General features: G+C 42.4%; 1 protein-coding gene and 1 long non-coding RNA gene across 8 annotated transcripts in view; one reads left to right on the top strand and one right to left on the bottom strand.

Annotated features, from left to right (window-relative positions):
- Positions 1-9,528, top strand: part of LOC105611754 (uncharacterized) — a 206,166-nt gene extending 196,638 nt beyond the window's left edge. For 2 of the 3 annotated variants that reach the window (XR_009600711.1, XR_006060004.2), the window contains exon 7: positions 4,911-9,528. This is a non-coding gene — a long non-coding RNA (uncharacterized LOC105611754). The remainder of the gene's footprint in view (positions 1-4,910) is intronic. The other variant, XR_009600710.1, reaches the window with a different exon arrangement.
- SGCD (sarcoglycan delta) overlaps positions 1-19,193 on the bottom strand; it is a 1,058,523-nt gene that overhangs the window by 38,991 nt on the left and 1,000,339 nt on the right. The gene's annotated exons all lie outside the window — the stretch shown is intronic.

Here is a 19,193-nt window from a genome sequence, read left to right as displayed (position 1 = left end):
GACAGGATAAAGATGGCAGAGAAGCAGCATGGGGAGCTCACCTTCTCACATGAAAACAAAATACACCTCCAAGAGGAGGAACTCACAGAGAAGATCTACTGAACAGGGCAGAAGACCTCAGACTCCTGAACGGGCAATAACACGTCCATGTAATGCAGCAGGACAAAGGGAAAACAAGGAATCAGTAAGGGAAGGCACAGGACCTGCACCTTGGGGAGAGAGCTCTGAAGAAGGAAATGTCCCCACACCTTAGGAAGATTCCTTACCAGCAGGAAGATCAGCCTGGATGGAGGGGGAGCTTTGAAGCCAAGGAGAAGAGTGCAGCAACAGGTTTCAGGAGGGCAAAGCAGAGAGTAACCTGCACCACAGGTGGGCACCGCTGCTCTGTACTCCCCAGCCTGAGATGCTCATCCACAGTGGAGGCACGAGCAGTGGGGCAGGTCCACCATCAGAGCTTCTTTCCCTGTTGGTACCCCCAGGCGACTGGCATGGGTAGGTCCCCAGGTTTGTCCCAGGAGTGGATGGGCTCCAATCCTCCCTAGGCAACAAAAGCCCCAAGAGCATCTTTGAAGGCCAGGGGGACCTCAGTCAGGAGCTCCACAGTGCAGGAGGAAACGGAGACGCCAGTCTTGGAGGTGCTCCTGGGGAGATGCGGTTGGCTATGGCTCACTGGTGCCGGAGAGAGGACAGTGGTGGTAGAGGCTACAAAGAATATTTGATCAGCTTGAGCTCTTGCAGAGGTCGCTATTTTGGTGATGGAAAGTACAGAGCTAAACCCACGCATTTATGGTCAAACTATGGTCAAACCTATGACAAAGGAAGCCAGAATATACAATGGCGAAAAGACAATCTCTTCAATAAGTGGTGCTGGGAAAACTAGACTACATGTAAAAGAATGAAATTACTCTATAGTACCATACATAAAAATAAACTCAAAATGGATCAAAGACATAAATACAAGGCCAGACACTATACATATGAAAACTCTGAGAGGAAAACATGGGCAGAACACTGACATAGATCATAGCAATATCTTTTTGGATCCACCTCCTATAGTAATGGAAATAAAAACAAAAAGCAAATGGAACCCGATTAAACTTAAAATCTCTACACAGCAAAGGAAGCCATAAACAGAATGAAAAGACAACCCACAAAATGGGAGAAAAGATTTGCAAATAAAGCCACTGACAAGGGATTAATCTCCAAAATATACAAACAGCTCATGCAACTCTATATCAGAAAATCCAATCAAAAATGGGCAGAAGATCTAAATAGACATTTCTCCAAAGAAGACACACAGATGGGCAAAACACATGAAAAAATACTCAACATCACTAATTAGTGAAATGCAAATCAAACCACACCGGTCAGAAGGTCTGTCATTAAAATGTCTACAAACAATAAATGTTGGAGAGGCTGTGGAGAAAAGAGAACCCTCCCACACTGTTGGTGGGAATGTAAATTGATGCAGCCACTATGGAGAACAGTCCATATAAAACTAAAAATTGAGCTATCATATGAGCCAGCAATCCCACTCCTGGGCATGTATCAGAGTAAATCATACCTAGAAAAGATACCTGCACCCCGGTGTTCACTGCAGCACTGTTTACAACTGCCAACACATGGAAGCAACCTAAACGTCCATCGAGAGATGAATGCATAAAGAAAATGTGGTGCATAGGTACAATGGAACATTAGCCACAAAAATAAAATATTGCCATTTGCAGCAGCATACATGGACCTAGAGATTTCCATATTCAAATGGAGAAAGACAAATATCATATAATACCACTTGTATGTGGAATTAATTAAAAATGATACAAATGAACTTATTTATAAAACAGAAACAGACGGACAGATATCAAAAACTCATGGTTGCCAAAGGGGAAATGTGGGGCAAGGGATAAATCAGGAGCTTGGGATGAGCATGCACACATCACTATATACACAATAGATAAACAAGGGCTTACTATATGGCACAGGGAATGCTACTCAATATTCTATGATGACTTATGTGAAAAAAGAATCTGAAAAAGACCAAATATGTGTGTGTGTATAATTGAATCACTTTGCTAACAACACTGTAAACCAGCTATGCTCCGATTCAATCATTTTTAAAATGAAGTAAGATTAACTTCCATATTTGAAAAGAAAATACACTTGCTCTCCCCACCTCTTAAATTCAAATCACCATGATGTCCCTTTGTTTCTACACCCATTGCTATCATTCTGGTGCAAGTAACAAAAATCTTTTCTGTGAATCACTGTAATAATTTTCTGTCTTCACCATGGTCCCTTCCAATCCATTCTCTATATTAAATCCATTCTCTCCTTAATATAAACTAGATCCTACTACACACACATATCTAGCTTAAAACATTTCAGTGGATCCTCACTGCTCGTAGGGCAGAGATGGAAATTCTTTACATGACTCACAAGTCCCTCTATTATTTGGATTCTCCCAACCCCTCAAGTTTCATCTCTGACCTCAATCCCCCTTACTCCCTTCCTACATGTTTGTAACTATTAGAGTTTTACATTTATTTGTGAAGTTCTCCCCCCCACCCCCGCTAGAATATTAAGTGGAAAAGGGATTTTTTTTCTTCTGATTTTGTTGTTCATTTCTATATCCCTTTGGTAGAATGGTGCTAGCAGGTTGCAGGTCCACAGGAAATATGTTGAATTTATAAGTGAAGGAATAGTCACCACTGCTATCCTAACACCTAGCTCAACCACTGGAATGTGCAGACACTGAATAAAACTGCAGAAGAGCAGGACTGAGGCTACAGTTCAGTGGGATGCACGTGAATGACCCTTTCCCTAATCTTGCCTCTCAGCTTCAGATAATCATGCCCCTTCCCTTTACTTGTAGTATTCATGCTAGATATATCATTTAAAAATACAATTTCATCCAGCTCTAACCTTTTCATTGGATTTTATATAGGCATTAAAGGAGCTTTTAATCCTCCCTAAGCAAAAGGTTATTTGGAACTCTGCTTGAAGCAAGTACATTCTCTTTCATGTTTAATTTACTAGCAGGTGAAGACTACGCTAGTAAAGTAATGCTCAAAATTCTCCAAGCCAGGCTTCAGCAATATGTGAACCATGAACTCCCTGATGTTCAAGCTGGTTTTAGAAAAGGCAGAGGAACCAGAGATCAAATTGCCAACATCCGCTGGATCATCAAAAAAGCAAGAGAGTTTCAGAAAAACATCTATTTCTGCTTTATTGACTATGCCAAAGCCTTTGACTGTGTGGATCACAATTAACTGTGGAAAATTCTGAAAGAGATGAGAATACAGACCACCTGACCTGCCTCTTGAGAAATCTGTATGCAGGTCAGGAAGCAACAGGTTGAACTGGACATGGAACAACAGACTGGTTCCAAATAGGAAAAGGAGTACGTCAAGGCTGTATATTGTCACCCTGCTTCTTTAACTTCTATGCAGAGTACATCATGAGAAACACTGGACTTGAAGAAAAACAAGCTGGAATCAAGGTTGCCGGGAGAAATATCAATAAACTCAGATATGCAGATGACATCACCCTTATGGCAGAAAGTGAAGAGGAGCGTGAAAAAGTTGGCTTAAAGCTCAACATTCAGAAAACGAAGATCATGGCATCTGGTCCCATCACTTCATGGCAAATAGATGGGGAACAGTGGAAACAGTGTCAGACTTTATTTTTTGGGGCTCCAAAATCACTGCAGATGGTGACTGCAGCCATGAAATTAAAAGACGCTTACTCCTTGGAAGAAAAGTTATGACAAACCTAGATAGTATATTCAAAAGCAGAGACATTACTTTGCCGACTAAGGTCCGTCTAGTCAAGGCTATGGTTTTTCCACTGGTCATGTATGGATGTGAGAGTTGGACTGTGAAGAAGGCTGAGTGCCGAAGAATTGATGCTTTTGAACTGTGGTGTTGGAGAAGACTCTTGAGAGTCCCTTGGACTGCAAGGAGGTCCAACCAGTCCATTCTGAAGGAGATCAACCCTGGGATTTCTTTGGAAGGAATGATGCTAAAGCTGAAGCTCCAGTACTTTGGCCACCTCATGGGAAGAGCTGACTCTTTGGAAAAGACTCTGATGCTGGAAGGGACTGGGGGCAGGAGGAGAAGGGGACGACCCAGGATGAGATGGCTGCATGGCATCACGGACTCGATGGATGTGAATCTGAGTGAACTCTGGGAGATGGTGATGGACAGAGAGGCCTGGCGTGCTGCGATTCCTGGGGTCGCAAAGAGTCGGACACGACTTGAGCAACTGAACTGAAGGACTATGCAAAAAGCTTTCATCCTCAGTGTAGATTGATTTGTGATTCAGAGGCTGTCTGAACACTTAGGAGACAAGATGGAGGAAAGAAGATGGCTAGTTCCCTACACAAAGGGGACTGGATTGGTTTGTTCTGTGTAGCCCCAGAGCTAAGTCAGAGAATCAGGGGTTAGAAGTACAGAGATTTAGCTCATTGGAATGCAACACATTCCGTTAATGGAATGGGCTGCCTTAGGATGTAATGAGGCCAATGGCTAGGTGTCAGGGAAGTTATGAGAATGATTCCAGAACAGCATGAAATGCTGGGTAAGAGGACCGCCACGCTTCTTTCTCTGAGGTTCTCTATTTGGTATAAAATGCTGCATTTTAAGCTTAGAAAGAGGTAGTAAAACACAGGGTAATAAGAGGAGCTGAACAGCCACAGAATTGTGGTGAACCTGAGTCTGTAGCCCAGAAAACAGGCCAAGACCAAAGCCGAGAGTAGGGGCTGTATAGATTTTACGACAACACTGTCATTGGGGATTTGATTGGTGTTGTGACAAGACAAAAATTATTAATGTGTGAGTGTTCACAGCTTTCCCTTCTCTCCATGTCAGCCCCCAAATAAGGCCTTGCTTTCCCTGTTCTTTTCCCAACAGATTTATGTTTGCTGCTTTTTTTCCTTCTCCAGCTTTCAGAATGGAGAAACACTAGAGACAAATTTGGTCTACCTAACAAAATCCAGACAAAGAGGGGTGCAGATGAGAATCCCCCACCATGGCGTTGTTTGGAAACAGGCCTGGGATAACTGCCTTACAAGGTGGACCAAGAGGGGAAGATGGAGGTGACAATGAGAGATGCTAAAGACTGTGAGGTGGGTTCCCCATCATGTTCTTTGAGAAATGTGAGTAAAGAGCAGAATTTATTTGCAGTTTCCTTTGTCAGATGCGATTCCACTCTAGAAATAAACTAGAGTACATTCAAGCCCTATAAGGATTACTCAGTCATTCAAACAATAATAATCCATTGCTTCTGAGATCAATGGCTCTTGTTCTTCCTAAGTCCAGTTTGGGTGGTCCTGGGATCCAATGGGAAAGTGAGAGTCTCTCTCTCTCTCTTTTTTTTTTTCCTTTCTGCTAGTGACCTTGCTTCTATTTCACTAAGATAAAGACAGCAGAAGAAAAGTTCCATATGTCTTCATCGCCCAATCACCTTGCATCTATACTGTTTTCTCTCCTTCCACCAGGTCGAGCTCTCCACACACCCAGGTTAAACCCTGTAATTACATCCTAGCTCTTCTCTCCCCAGAGCTCTCTCTCCTCTCCTGTTCCATCCCCTTTCTCACCTGCATCATCCTCATTTTAACACAAACTTGTTGTATTATCTCTCTGAATCCCAAATACCCCTCCAGCTACTGCTTAACTTCTTTCCCTTTGATGTTACCACCTGAAATATTTGATTATGTTTGCTGTTTCCAGCATGGAGACAAATCTAGTGGCTCAGTGTCAGTCTCATTAGCCAGTCTGGGCAGTAACTGACACTGTCCATCACGCCTTTCATTTTGAAATGTACAAGACTGAGCTTCAGGGACACTCCTCACTCAATTCTTCTCATATCTTACTGGTTCAGTTCAGTTCAGTCGCTCAGTCGTATCTGACTCTTTACGACCCCATGAATCCCAGCACGCCAGGCCTCGCTGTCCATCACCAACTCCCGGAGTTCACTCAGACTCATGTCCATCGAGTCAGTGATGCCATCCAGCCATCTCATCCTCTGTCGTCCCCTTCTCCTCTAGTTCCTCATTTCCCTGACTTCAGTCAGTACTCGCCATCCAGCTGATTTTAATGCATTTCTTGGCCTAGATATACTCTCTACATGGATGACTCCTTCATTGGCATCTGTCTGGGCTCTGCCCTGAACTCTAGACTTGTATCTCTTGGTGCTTACTCAGCTTTTCCACTCGGATATCCACGGGCATATTAAACTTCACACATTGCACCTAAATTCCTAATTTCTGCAGTCCCAGCCCCTATGCCTGTGGTTCTATTGCAACTGTCTCTATCTCTGTAACCTCATCTTTCCAGTTACTTAGGTAAAAATCACTGGGGGTTATCACTGACTCCTCTCCCTTACAGTCACACAGTATTATGTCAGAAAATTCCGCTGTCTCTGCTTTCAATATACATTTGGCATCCAAGCACTTCTCGAAAAGTCTAGTGCTACCACCTTGGTCCGAGCCACAGTCTTATCATCCCTGGATTTTGCAAGCACCTATTTAACTGTTCTTGCTTTTCTCCTCACAGAAGCTAAGATTTCTAAAGGTGGCACATCTGAGCCAAAGTAACCCTTAGAAGGCAGGCTTTATGAACAAAAGGTACCTTTGGGTGAATTAGAAGATAAACCTCTCTAGAAGAACGTACTTTTGGGTCAGGTGCTGCAGGGGGCCCTCTGCTGGATCGCCTCTGATTCTTGGAAGCCTTGATTTCACTGCTGGGCTCAAAACCCACAAGTGGACACTGTGTCACCCAGCCTTCACAACCATTCAGAATGGCTTATAGCACTGGCCACCTGCTGCCTCTGTACCCTCCCTGCTGGACAGTGCTGTCTTTGGTCACTCTGTCTTAGCCACATCAGTTACCTTGCTGTTTGCTGCACACGCCAAGCTTACTTCTACTTCAGGGCCACTCTCCCCCTTGAAGACCTTGTGAGGATGGCCAGGACCAGTGGATGTTCTGAAAACTTGCCTTCATCTACCAGAACCATTTACAATCATGGGTCCTGGAGATCTCCTCCTTATAATCCTAACACTACTAAAAGTTCTGATTATAAAGATTAACACCATCTACCACTAACTGCATTCAGGTGCTGTTCCCTTGTAATTTACTAAGGGAATACAACGTACCAGGTTCACCAGGCAGCAGTGTTAGAATCTTGTCTTCATTCAGGTTACAGTCTGTGATAGTTAATTTTATGTGTCAGTGTGGTTAGGCCAGGGCACCCAGACATTTGCTCAAATATTACTCCTGATGTTGCTGTGAAGAAATTTGTTTCAAATGAGGACAAACCTAGCAGTAGGCTCTGAGCAGAGGAGATGACTCTTCACAATGTGTGTGGGCCCCATCCCATCATCACAAGCCTTAAGAGTAGAAAAAGACGAACCTCCTTGGAAGAGGAGAGAGTTCTGCCAACAGAATGCCTTTGCACTCGAACTGCCACTCTTCCCTGGGTATCCAGCCTGCCAGCCTACCGTGCAGAGTTTGAACTTGCCAAGCCTCCATGGTGTGAACCAGTCCTAAAAATAAACCTCTTTCTTAATTCTCTAATTCTCTAATTGAGAAACCTGACTCATACACAGTCTAAGGAGAAAGATCCATTCAAAAGTCATGACCATCAGTGAAAAATTAGGACGACAGATACGACTAAGGATAAATGCACAGGGTTAAAGAAATCCACATTAGGGAGATTTGCCCACATTAGAGAAGGCACAGAAGGCTTTCCTAAAGGGGCAACTCTTGAGTTGTGATGTAAAGGATAAAGAGCTGTCAGGAGGTGAAGGAGGGGGCAGGAAAGAGCACTACAGAAAAGAATTTGTGAAAAGACTTGTGGCCTTTTTCCTTTTAATCCTTCTAGGACTTGGAGAGAGATACTGCTATCATCCCTGTTTTATGGATGAAAAAAAAAACAAAACACCCAGAGGTGAAATACCTTGTCCAAAGCCATAGCGGTCGATGTGACACCTGGAATTGGGGACTGACCTTGGACTCCAAGCTGTGCTCTGAAGTCCCAAGATCCAGTGCGCCATGCAGATTAGGGAGAATAAGGAAACATGCATACTATGCTGTTTCCTGACTCATCCCCAATGCCCAGTTCCCCAGCCTTTTTGGTACCAGCAATTAGTTTCGTGGAAGACAATTTTTCCACAGACTTCGGGGTTAGGGGAGTAGTTTTGGGATGATTCAAGTGCATTACATTTACCGTGGACTTTATTTCTATTATTATTACATCAGCTTCACCTCAGATCATCAACCATTAGATCCTGGAGGTTGGGAACCCCTTTCCTAATGGATGCAGCTTAAAAGGTTGTGATATTTTCCATTCATTCACTTATTCCCCATGTCTACTCCATACATAAACACTCTGGGCCTTGTGCTAAATATTGGGTGTTCAGAGATGAACATGAGACAGAATTTAGGGAAACAGACATCTCCGTTTCAACGTGGCTTACATGAATGAGACCTTTTCAAGAGGAACAGAGAAAGTGTGATAGAGTAATAAATGCCTTTGAGCTACACTTTGAAAAATGCTGTTTCAATTGTCCCAAGATTAGTTTTAATCAGATATGGTGAGCCACAATGAAATGGCTGTCATGAAGGAAGATGCTTGCTATATATTCACAGATTCCCTAGAAACAGGAGGCACGACATGCCACACAGGGAAGCATAAGAATCAGCCAGGAGGCAGAGGGAGTGAGGGAAAGCCATGGGCAAGAGCCTTTACTCGGGTTTCTATGAGAAGAAATGGGCAAGACAGAGGAGGGGTGGCTAGTCTGAATAACCTCGGCAGGTCCCTGCCCAGCCCTGACAGCAGGGAGTGGTCCAGAATATAAAGCCTGACAAAGGAAGGGGTAGGCGGCAGGTATAAACTCTAGACTGGTTGGTTTGCACAGGAAAGGTGTGTGCTTGCACGCAGGTAAGCTACATCCTGTCTCTAGGAATTAGCTACCTCTGAGAGGAGTGGTCCTAGCAAGGCCCAGTGATGTCAAAGCATCAGACACAAAAAATAAAGATGGGGTTACGATAGATGCAGAGGAGCAGGGGTGGACAAGGCAAGCTGCGCTGTTCAGAGGGCCACCAGAGCGTACGGAAGCCTGGGGCCAGTGGGGACGACACGTGCAGCCAGAGAGGAGCACGCACACGGGAGGGTGGGAGTCGGAACTGGAATGAAGTACCTCCATGAGGAACCTAGATTTTTTTTTTTCTCCTGGTAATGAGGCACTGTTAAAGGCTGCACAATTGGACTTATTGGTTAAGAGACAGAATGCATGTCTTGGAGGCATCCCATAAAAAATGACCCTGGCAACCAGCCTAGCTTTTCCCAGCATCGCTTTAAGTGGAGCTCCTTCAGACTCTATTGGCTCTCAACCTGACATTCAGGTAAATGCTTTCAATATCTTCCCTTTAGAAATATCCAACGTATTAATTTCACACACGAGGAGAAATCGTATTAAATCTCACCACATAATTAGCCAAACCACAAAGATGTATTCTGAAACAAAAATGATTTACGTGGTTTCCTAATTAACCCTTGAAAGGTTTAATTAAAAAGCACAATTTGTAGGGAACCTGTTTAGGAGGAGTTGGAGCTTAACTTCCTGAAGGTGTGCTCTCAGAGCATCCTCGTTCCCCTCCATTCAGGGTGGAAAGAGTAGCCGCAAGAAAGGCACACTTCCCCCACGTAGTACTGTCTGGGAGACAAAGAGGTAAGGAGCTGCCTTTTTAGGAAACAAAACCGCCTACTACCTCAGTGCAAACAGAAGATAACACTGCAACTCGGATGGAGCGGTTCCTCCGCGTCCAGCTCTGTGCTCGTCACTTTGCAGAGATACCGCAATGTTCCTCAGAGCTCCTGTGTGAGATACATGGTGCTAGTCCCGTTTTCCAGATGGGAACACTGAGGTACAGAGGTGTGAGGCAGAGCTAAGGCACTGTCTGACTTCAGCGATGTCACTTCATCATATTCAAGTGCCCTCTGGAAACTGGGGAGAAGTTAGGGAGGGCAAGAAGAGAAAACCTGCATTTATTAATATACCTAGCTGAGATACTTCCAGTTTCACTTTCCTAAAAAGGGGATAAGAAAGCCTTGGAATGTAGTTGTGAAGCCCAATAAAAGAATGTGAGCCTGGCATGGGTGAGCATACCAGCGATTTGGGTTACTATAAATTCTTCTTCTGCCTGTGCTGCCATTATCAACATCAGGCAAGCTTAGTGGGCCCCTTTGATGCTGAGGTGTTAGGAGCATGTGGGGTAGCTTACAGACCAATCCAACTGGAAGGGAATTAAAAGATAGAGGCTATGTTGCAAACATTTCTAGCTAAAGAGTATATTGCAGAAATGATCTTAGAGACAACACTGCTTCTTCAAAACATGTTGTCAGTGCTCTACTTAAAACCACACAAAAGCTTCCTAAACCCACTTTAGCATTACTTTCCAAATCCTCCCCTTGGCTACATCTGAGGCCCTGCAGGATCTGGCCTGCCTGCTTCATCTTGCACCACTCTTGCCTTGCTAAGTGGTAAAGCAAAGCACCCCTTTGGCATGATGGCCCCGTACTCCATCTACGTCAGGTGGTGTGCAAAGGACCAATACATGGATTATCTCAGTTAATCCTCACGACAGCCTGATGAGGTGGGTGCTACTGTTATCTGTGCTTTACAGATGTGGAAACTGAGGCCTTGACAGGTTAACTAACTGGCCTAAGACATCGTAGTTAATAAGGGACAGGATGACCATTCAAACCCAGGCATTAACTGCGTCACAGCCCAAACACTTAAACTTTATACTCTCTGGTATCCCCAAAGTTTGACCTTGCCTGGAGCACAGAGTTACTCCAAGGAGATGTTTATTAAGTGAGGACAGACTGATGGGGAGATGGCAACATGGATTAGTCACTCAGGCTGGGAGAAGCCAGCAAGAAGAGCAAGCCGAGTCTGAGCCCCTGAAGGAGACAACGTATAAATTCTAAACATACCAGCAAGATGTGTTCACCTCTCGTTGCAGCTGTCTCCTGCATAATTGTCACTGAGTTTGAAATTTGACTTCACCAACCAAATTGCCCTTCCCTGATGAGCATCTACCAGCCTTAAAGGCTATAATCTCCTGTCCTTTCCATTTCTTCTACTCAATTTCTGATGATTCCATTGAGGTTAATCTTCGTTATTCATCTTACCTATCTCTGACCTTTTTCCATGATTACTCTTTAATTTAGGTCCAAGACAAGTGACAGGCAATACGAGGAATGAGCAGGTGTGTAACAGGCTTTCAGTGCAGCTCCACCACCATGTAGGCTGAGTGGTTGTGTACCAAATGTCAACTTTCACAGCTCAGTGAGCCCTGTCCTGGGCCTGTCAACAGTGGACTATGAGAAATACAATATCTTTTTCTCTAGTCAGCAGTGGCAAATCACAAGTACTCACATATGTATACATAGTTCTCATGAGTCTGACACCAGTGACCTGGGATGAACTTAGATAAGTGGCCAAGAAAAATGAAGGATTCATCAAAAGGGTACACATTCTTCAACAAAGATTTGTGTTTTGAATGGCTTGATTTGAAAAAAATACAAAAACAAAGATATGCTTCAAGCAAACATCTGGAAGGTCTACTTGATATAATCAATAAAAGTTGGTATGGAATCCCATAGAAGGTCTCACTAGATTAATACACACAGTTGATTCTCACTATTCACGACAGCTATGTTCTGTAGAGTCAGGATGAATACTGAAATATCAAACACTGAACCACTACTCCTAGAGGAAATACAGGTTAGGGTCCTACAAACATGTGGTCATAATATTTTTTTGTCAGCTGATCAAAACGTTATCCTGATTTATGTTTAAAGACAGTTAATATATATATTAATATTGAATATATTTATTTACATTGAACTCAGGGGCAGCACTGTAACTCATGCCTGGTGAAGTTTATCTGATATACATCTTTTCTCTGCAAGGTACATCACAGCCTTCTGTGCTTAGGAACACTAGCTAGCACTTCAGTACTATGCTTGGAGGCCTCCTTAAATAGCAAAATCACTTTTAAAAAGTGGCAATGCAGTGATCACAAAAAAGGATAGCTGTTTCTAGCATGGGAGCTAAAATAATAAGGCAGAAACTTGCCTAGGCCAACCTCCACTGGAAACAAGTGCATTTGAGTGACTCAGTTTTCACAACTCTTCACACATCCATGAAATCAACAACACATAGTGATTTTTGAGTTCCAAATAAATTTTACGTGAGTAGGTGAATTCACAAGTAGGGGATCAAAGAAAAATAAGGATTGACTCTTAAGTATTACTCTCAAGCTTGAGATTCCATTTATATATGTTGGCATGAAGAGGTAACTGGAATATTGTCCTGATAGGATGGAGGACCTGATCTATGAATGGCACAGTGATTTAGCTCCTTAAGCTGGTGTGGGTCGGTGAAGGGAGAAGGCCAGGGCCAGCAGGTGATGCACATCCTATTGCTTAGGTGGGAAAATACTAGAGGTCAGTTAAGGTAGTCTAGCGCTTACGGACATTTTGGGGAGTCTCTCCAACTCACATTGGCCCCCTTTCCTTTTTAACTGCCTGGTGATCCCTAATCATAGAAGCTGAGCCTGTATTTCTATAATGATTCAGTCACCACTGAGTACCTACTGTGTGGGGCCAATGTCTAGATGATGAGAATATAGAGGTGAACAAGCTCCTCATGAAACTTACATTCAAGCTTGGGGTAATAAGCAAGCAAACAAGATAGTTTCCCTTTATCTTAAATACCATGAAGGAAGCAGTGAGGGTACAGCATGGAGAACCAGGCTACTTGGTAAAAGGGGTGGGACATCTCTTAGAAGGAACCAGTAAAAGTGCATGCCAGCCTAAGGAAGAGGACGTGTCAACACAAGGACGTGGTGTGCACCATGATGACACAGGCTCATCCTGCCACACAGGAGGAGGAGCAATGAGGGCAGATGAAGCAGAGCCCAGATCCGAGCTTAACTGTTGCCTGAAAAGCTGGATTCTGGGCCTTAGCTTTGTGAGAAACCCAGTAACCTTTTAACACATTTTTTTCCCCTTAACATGAGTCAAGTTTCTTATATTTGAATTCAACAGTTTCCACATAACAGGAGAGTTGGTTGGAATAGGTAAGTAGGAACATTGCCTTGGCTAGGAAAATAAACTTTATCAAAAATGAGTTGATAAATAATAACTATCTTATCTGCCTCCATAACACTCCCAAGTACCAACAGCTCATAAATGTTTCTTAAGACCTGCCAAGCCTGTAGAGTTACCCCCTCCTGTGACAACTGGCCAGACTATTAGGCTATCATACTTCTGCAGAGATACTTATTTATGATGTATTTCACTTTGGGGAGTTTCAGGAAGTCATTAAAATATAAGACCTGATTTAAAAAAATGAATGTACTAGATTAAAGTTAAAATAGTAGCTTCCAGGGATCTCTCACCAAGCAAAGCCAGGTTAGGGCTTGGGGACAACCTTTCTCTGAAGCCACAGCAAGAGGTAAAACACAGCAATTACCAGTGCCAACAGACAGGGTCATCCTCTAGCAACACACGATGGATTAAAAGTTCTTATGTTGATGCTGATGGCTGCCAGAGCTGCATGCATCAAAAGCAACTTTCCCCCTCTACTTCATTTTCCCACTTATCTCTGCCTGTTCTGTGAGGGTGATATTGAAAGATGCATTTGCAGGAACTTAATGTTAACTTGGCAGGAACCCATCCATACTGCCTTAGAAGTGTTGACTAAGCAGGGAATTCTAGAACTCTACCTTTGCAGGGCAAATACTGCAAAGCACCCCAGAATATTGCTCTGGATTTAGAAACTGAAGTTACTTTTTGAAGTACCTGGTATAACCAAGTGATTTTATTTCCCCTACCCCCCAATATTTTTTTTTCTGAGAAATTCTTCTTCTAAGGGTGTTAGGATTGACAGTGGCATCCAATCATTATTTACTGTGTGTATATCCTTTATCAAGCTTTGATCTACACAGAAATTTATGCATCTTTTGAAAAAAAAAATTAAACCTCCTGGCTTTGTTTACTATTATTCTTGAAGCCAATAAGAGGGGTTGGAGGGAAGAATCTTCATATTCCAGGCACTTCTTATCATCTGGTCTAGATTATTTCCTATGATCCCCAGTGGAAAAAAAATGACAAAGAAATGGAAGTTTACGAAGCACCCCCCACTACCACCACCACACATACACACACATTCCCCCAATTCCACAGCTGAAATATTACATAAGGGTTTTGGATTGCAGTCTGGACTTTTTTCTCCTTGCTTCTCAAAAGTCCCTGATGGCTGGGAGATGTGAAGTTGAATTTTAGAGATGTAGTTGGCCTTTCATGTTGATTCCCTTCCCAAATCCATAGAATAAAGCAGAAATAACACAAGCAGGAGGACGTCTCAGTGGTTCCTTCCCAAGCCCAAAATGAAGATAACCAAGAAGTTTGTTGTCTGGCAGTGTTGCTGATAGGTAAAAAAGGCAGAAACAATAGTTGTATAATATCCATCCTTTATACAAGTTGTAGTTCAGGGGAAGAAAAAAAAAGTTCCCCAGAAACTCTCAGGCATGTATGATCATTTTAACGCTTTTCATATTGCTTTGAAGTCTTTCCCCAACATTTTAATCTTCTCAATTTTTGTTTTCTGCACAAACCCCTTTCCCCATCCCTTCCCAAGTTTCTCCCAAGGTAGATCTGATGAAGTGTTGAGCTACTCTGACTCTAGCTGCTAAATTCATGTAGATTCTCTCACTACACTATTGTTTGCAGAGAGAGGATGTTCATTATCAGGTAAATGAGGAAGGGGAAAAGTAGGACCAACTCAATCTCATGGAAACCCTCTGCTCCTTTTGAACAGATTTCAGATGATATTTGTAGCTAGCTCATTTCTGTATTGGCAATGGCACCCCACTCCAGCACTCTTGCCTGGAAAATCCCATGGATGAGGAGCCTGGGAGGCTGTGGTCCATGGTGTCGCTGAGGGTCGGACATGACTGAGCGACTTCACTTTCACTTTTCACTTTCATGTGTTGGAGAAGGAAATGGCAACCCACTCCAGTGATCTTGCCTGGAGAATCCCAGGGACGAGGGAGCCTGGTGAGCTGCCGTCTATGGGGTCGCACAGAGTCGGACACGACTGAAGCAACTTGGCAGCATTTCTGTATTCTCCATGGAAATACTCTGTGATTTCAGTTCTTCCCCACTGTTGGTCACCACATGATCTTTGTGACCTCTGCATATTGTCCTGAGTTTAGGGTCAGCACAAAATCATTATACCTACTAATCTACTGTGACAACTTTTCCATCTACTCAATTCTGCCCATTCAAAAACCAAAAAATGAACTGATTCCATAAGGTAGCAGGATACAAGATAAACATACAGAGATCAGCTGTATTTTGTTACATGAACAACGAAATATCAGAAAGTCAGTGTAAAATTGTCTCTCTTAAAATCATACTAAAGAAAGAAAATTCTGAGAAATAAACTTGACCAAGGAGGTGAAAGACTTATATCCTGAGAATAAAGGAAACTAAAAATGATTCAAAGAAATGGAAAGATATCTCATGCTCTTGGATTAGAAGAATTAATACTGTTAAAATGACCATACTACTCAAAGCAATCTACAGATTTAATGTGATTCCTATCTAACTACCCAGGATGTTTTTCACTGTATTGGAACAAATAATCCTACATTCCTTGTCCCAAAGAAGATAACCAAGGAGTTAGTACAATAAAAACAATAGCAAATGAAAAAAGTGAAGTCGCTCAGTCATGTCCGACTCTTTGCGACTCCATGGACTGCAGCCCACCAGGCTCCTCCATCCATGGAATTTTCTAGGCAAGAGTACTGTTGTGGGTTGCCATTTCCTTCTCCAGAGGATCTTCCCCACCCAGGGATCAAAGCCAGGTTTCTGGCATCGTGGGCAGACGCTTTACCAAAAAACAACAATGTTTTATCTAAAAACTATTATATACCAAAAGTTCTGAATTCAATTTCTTTTGGTTTAAAAGGCAGAAGTAACACCAGTAACCCCAATAAGCACCAAGAACTAGCAACAACATGACTTTATCAAGACAAGGATCTTAATCAAGATGGTAGAGTGGAAAAGGGAATGACTTTGTTATTTTATTATTTAATGTTTCTCCTAAAAGTATGCCCAGTGACACAGCAAGAATTCTACACTTTGGGAAACACTCACTAGCACAATCTTCTATTGTTGAAGAAATTATAGCTTAGAGAAGTGAAATGCATTGTTTATGAATGGCACAGCCAAACTTCGAAACCCTTTCTATAACCTTAATTAAGTGCTTTTTCAAGTACACAACAATTCTCATTTGAAAAAAAAATGACATTTAAAGGTTATTTTTCAGTTTCCCTGTCATGATTGTTTACCATTATTGATTCAACCTACATCATTATGGCTTGTTTCATAATCTAGCTCAGAATTAGTCTCATGTTAAGATTACCTATAAAAGCAAGAAAAATATAACTGCTTATTATAAAATGTAAACTAATATTTAGAAGCAAGGAACAAATATTTCACATTCAGTTCATTGTTTTCTTTTTGAGCTTTCATTTGATTCTGTCCATTTTGATCTTATTCTTTAAGTTACCTGGAATAACCATAACACCTGTTATCTAAAATAACCACGACATTTTTCTTGTTAAAAGAGAAAAGATGGATCCTTATTGTAAGATCTGACAGTCCACTAAAATATGTAAAAATTGAATACATTTAGGGACTGAGAGTACTAATTAAAACAAAGGAAATGGAGGTGAATGCATGAAGCCAGATGTGTTCCATGACATACTGGTTGGCGAAGATTTATAGTATATTCTTTGCACCACCCTAGTCCACAGACAAGAATAGATGGAAAGACCAGTGAAAACACCAATGAAAGCAAATACCAATTTCTCCCCCAAAATGTCTGGCCTTTGATGCTGTACCAAAAGCCTAAGGTTTGGGTATTTGACAGAATAGGACTGCCTCCCATGATTCTGTAACCCTTCTTCCTATTTAGGTAACAGGTACAGTATTCTATAAAAACTATTTCACATACGGAATGACACAGCAGTATGCAGGCAATAGACAATCCAGCTCTTGACATTTGGATCTCAAAAGGACTAGTTAGAGTATAAACAATGGGTCTCAAAGACCAGTTGAAGAATTAAGGCAACATATCAGCAGACTGAATCAACAACGTTCTGGATAAAGGAAGAAAGGTGTACATCACAAGAGAAGAAGGATAGACAGTGAAGATTTCAAGACTGTTCCCTAGTAGCTATTTCCTGCCCCAGCAAAGTCCAAGTGCAGGAAGGGGCAGAATATTGAAGCCTCCAGCTAACTCTGGACAATTTGAGAGCAGAGAGACCATGTACCCTCATCCCCCTTCCTAGGAAAGGCTAGCAAAGTGTCAAGAATTCGAGAAGAAATGATTGCCTGAGGGATCCCACAGACAGACTGAAGGCATCTCAGTGTGCTTCTGAGCATAACACCAGGGGAAGCAAAACGTCCCACCACTTAAAGGCAGCAGGAAAGTGACACAGATGAATGGACAAAGTGAAGGTCTTCCTGTAAGGATTAGGGGATGCAGTTATATCCTACCAGCGCCAATGACCAAGGATCAGGAAAAACAAAGGCATCTTGGCAGATGTCAGTGCAGCTGGAGAATGACAAGGACTCAGTTGCCACTACCCAGTAGCCTCGTCATGTTATTAGTACTCCTACCTTAACTGAGACCCAAACCCAGAGTAAGAACGGTGAAAGATGGTGATATCCTGAATTAAATAACTACTTTATGCTATCCATAAGAATAGAGGTTCTAGGTAAGTAAGAAAAAATCATCTGCTTTTTATTCTAGGTTGGAAATTACACCTGCTATGTTATATACATATACTTGCCTGGTGGCTCAGATGGTAAAGAATCTACCTGCAATGTAGGAAACCTAGGTTTGATCCCCGGGTCAGGAAGATCCCCTGGAGGAGGGCATGGAAACCCACTCCAGTATTCTTGCCTGGAGAATCCCATGGACAGAGGAGCCTGGTGGGCTCCAGTCCATGGGGTTGCAGAGTTGGACACGACTGAGCAACTGAGCACAGCACAGCACACAGCATAGATACATATAATTTGAGATTATATACCCAGAAGACAAATGATACACTATACTGTAGTATCTTTCTGAGAAATGGGGGAAAATAAGGGTTTAAATATACCCTTCAACTGACTTTTACTTTAGAATCGCTGACAAAATTGAATATGATTGCTCCAGGTTGATTGGGGTATTTTAGTAAACACGTTTAAAACCACTGTGAATAGAAACAAGATGCTGCAAACAGTGGTGAAGGGCACGATCTAAGTCACATCATTATTAAAGGACTGGCCAAGACACAAAATCAGATATTAAAGTTCTTTAAAGTAATAAGGGACTAGTCAATACCTGTGATCACAGAGTCATGAAAAAGGAACTCATCTTCTCTGCGAGGTACGCAGTGTATGTGCAGAATCGATGCAAGCTAGTCACACACAGCTCATTGCCAACGCTCCAAATATTGAGTTTTTCCTAATTAGTACTGGCTGAAATTCTCTGACCTTCAGGTGGGAGGGGCTCACAAGGCTATCTTTAAACTGAAAGGATAATCACACTTCAGGCGCTGAGATATCCCTTTAATAAAGCCTTGGGTTTGTATCAGTGGGTTCAGGCTAAACTATGCTGCAGTAACAAGGAATGGCTAAAAAAGACAGTTTTGATCTTATGGCAGAAGGGAAGAGAGAAAATGGCAGAATCAAGCAATGGCTCTGAAAGTTTCTGCTGGGAAGTAGCATTTGTCGCTTCCGCTCACTCTTCATTGTTCAGTGCAAATCATGTGATTCTTGATAAGTGCGAGGCAGTGTAAATCTCCAGGGAAGGGAGACAAGTCTCTTTTATAATATACAATTTACCTTACATATCCTGGAAATGAGATAGTTGGGTGGCATCACGAAATCAATTTACATGAGTGTGAGCAAACTCTGGGAGATAGTGAAGGACAGGGAAGCCTGGCATGCTGCAGTCCATGGGGTTACAAAGAGTTGGACATGACTTAGTGACTCAACAACAACTATGAACAACAACAATCTTTATTTCTATTATCACAAGTGGATTTCTTTAGCAAACT

Source organism: Ovis aries, chromosome 5 (genome assembly GCF_016772045.2).
Source record: "Ovis aries strain OAR_USU_Benz2616 breed Rambouillet chromosome 5, ARS-UI_Ramb_v3.0, whole genome shotgun sequence".
Lineage (NCBI taxonomy): Eukaryota > Metazoa > Chordata > Mammalia > Artiodactyla > Bovidae > Ovis > Ovis aries.
This window is presented reverse-complemented; position numbering and strand designations above follow the sequence as displayed.